This window comes from Arachis stenosperma, chromosome 4 (genome assembly GCF_014773155.1).
Source record: "Arachis stenosperma cultivar V10309 chromosome 4, arast.V10309.gnm1.PFL2, whole genome shotgun sequence".
NCBI lineage: Eukaryota > Viridiplantae > Streptophyta > Magnoliopsida > Fabales > Fabaceae > Arachis > Arachis stenosperma.
The window spans coordinates 85,230,632-85,233,300 of record NC_080380.1 but is presented as its reverse complement, the minus strand read 5'-3'; the positions used below and the strand labels follow the sequence as shown (position 1 = coordinate 85,233,300).

General features: G+C 41.4%; 1 non-coding gene across 1 annotated transcript; it reads left to right on the top strand.

Moving 5' to 3' along the window:
* Window positions 1-1,215: 1,215 nt before the first annotated feature.
* On the top strand, window positions 1,216-1,323 carry LOC130977708 (small nucleolar RNA R71). The gene has a single exon (XR_009085389.1). It is a non-coding gene; the product is annotated as a small nucleolar RNA R71 (small nucleolar RNA).
* Window positions 1,324-2,669: the final 1,346 nt, after the last annotated feature.

The following is a 2,669-nucleotide window of genomic DNA, read 5'->3' as shown; positions in this document are numbered from 1 at the left end:
AATGAGAGCAGTGCACTCCTTATTCATCACTATAGTTTAGCCTCCCTTGAGTGAGCTTTTCCTGGGAAGTAGCTCCTTCATATACTTGATGTATGCCGGCATTTGTTGGAGGGTCTTGATGAATGGTATGTTTACATGGAAGGATGCAAACAAATCAAGAAACCTTGAGTATATCCTCTTCTCCACAGCACCATTGAGTAATTGGGGGAAAGGTGCATAGAGTCTCAACAACTCCTGTTGTGATATTTTGGGTTCTTGGTGATCTTTTTCCTGCTTCTCTACTGAGGTATCTTCAGGTTGTTCTGACAGCTTGGTTGGCTCGTTCTTGGTCTCCTGGCCACTTATAGTGACCATCTTGCAATCTTCCCATCTTACTTTCTTTATTTCTCCTCTCGAATTTTTCTCCGTATCACTTGGGAATCCATTTGTAGGTTTGTGAATGTGCTCAAAGAGATAACCTACTTGAGATTCCAACCTCTTGATGGTGTCTCCCTGGTTCTTAAAGTTAGCTCGCACTTCCTCCTTGAACACCTTGTTGTCTTGAATCTCTTTGCATATACCCTCAAGTAAGTTCTCAATCCTTGAGAGTCTGTCATCAGAAGGTGATGGTGAGTTGAGATTGGAGGGATGAGAATGATTAGGTTGGCTTTGGTATAGGTGTTGAGAGGGGTTGTTATGTGAGTGTTGATATGGTCTAGGTGTGGCATGTTGGTGAGCTATGTTGCTGGGATTTGGACGTCTTTGATCTGGGCCTTGGTCTTGTTGGTTTCCTCATCCAAAGTTTGGGTGATTTCTCCATCCAGAGTTGTAAGTTTTGGAGTATGGATCATGGACTTGTCTAGGTGAGGTTCCCACATAGTTGGCTTGCTCCCAGTCACCTTCTTCTCCTATGTTTACTCCTTCTTGAGTTGGTGATGAGGTGATGGCTGCTGCAACTTGGTTCTCTTCCACCTTCTTGGTAAGATCTGCTAGCTGCTTGGTGATCATCTTGTTTTGAGCTAACAATGCATCCATGTGGTTCAGCTCTATTACTCCTCTAGTGTTACTTCTTTCAGAGGCATAGAAGTAGTCATTCTCAGTAACTATTTTGATGACATCTATGGCTTCTTCAATGGCTTTCTTCTTGTTTAAAGAGCCTCCTGATGAATGATCCACAACCTTCTTTGACTCATAGGAAAGACCTTCATAGAAGATGTGAAGTTGCACCCACTTATTAAACATCTCTGGTGGGCATCTCCTTGTCAAATCTTTGAATCTCTCCTATGCTTCATAAAGTGTCTCACCATTTTGTTGTTTAAAAGTCTGCACTTCAGTTCTCAGCCTATTGATCCTTTGAGGGGGGTAAAACCTTGCCAAAAACTTGTTCACTACCTCTTCCCAATTAGTCAGGCTCTCCTTTGGAAAGGATTCAAGCCACTTGGATGCCTTGTCCCTGAGTGAAAAAGGGAACAAGAGCAGCCTATAGACATCTGGGTGGACTCCATTGGACTTCACTGTGTCACAAATCCTCAAGAAGGTGGTCAAGTGTTGATTAGGATCTTCTTGAGCACCTCCTCCAAATGAACAATTATTCTGCACCAGGGTGATGAGCTGAGGTTTTAGCTCGAAATTATTGGCATGTATGGTGGGTTTCTGAATGCTGCTTCCACAGTTTCTAGGATTAAGATTGATATAGGATCCTAAGACCCTCCTTTCTTGCCAAGCACGGTTGGCATGGCTTTGATTATGAGCCTCCTCTTCATGGTTATTCTCCAAATTCTCTTCCATGTTGGGTTCGAAGTACTCTTCCTCTTCTTCAGCACCTACTACTCTTTTTCCTCTTGCTTCCCTCCTTAATCTAAGGAAGGTCCTCTCAGATTCAGAATCAAAGGAAGTTGAAGCCCTGCTTCTTCTCCCCGTCATACAATCAACAAGGCGCAAGCAAGGAAATAACTGCAGAAACTATTCTTGTTAAAAAAAATGCTGTTAGTGTGAGTGATGCAATATATCAAACAGTTAGTGGGTGAGTGAAAAGATTATAAACAACTGGAATAAAGGGGTAAAGGGATGGGAAGAAAAACAACCGAAACTGAAAGTAAATTGCTCAAACAGAAATTTAAATCAGCAAAATGATAAATGCTCAATCTAGTTATCCTCCAACTTAATCATTGTTGATACAAAATCAATCCCCGGCAACGGTGCCATAAACTTGATGCATGGAAACTTGTCTCTCAACAAATTTCCCATCGGCAAGTGTACCGAATTGTCGTCAAGTAAAAACTCACTATAGAGCGAGGTCGAATCCCACAGAGATTGATTGATCAAGCAACTTTAATTAGAGGAAGGTTCTAGTTGAGCGAACCAGAATTTGATTTGAGATTTGCAGAGAATTTAAATTGCGGAAAAGTAAATAGCAGAAAAAGTAAATGCTAGAAATAAAGAGCAGAATGTAAATGGCGGAAGGTAAATAGCAGAATCTTAAATGGGAATGGGGGAAATGCTCATAAAAGTAATTGGCAGAAAGTAAAGAGAATGGGTAAGATCAGAAATGGGGGGTTCGTTGGGCTTAGGAGATGTTGCATTCTCCGGATCAAATTCATTTTCATCTCTTCCTCAATCAATGCATTCATTGATCTCCTTGGCAATCTTAAGTGATCGAATTCCAATTCCTTGGTAATCCAATCTCTCAA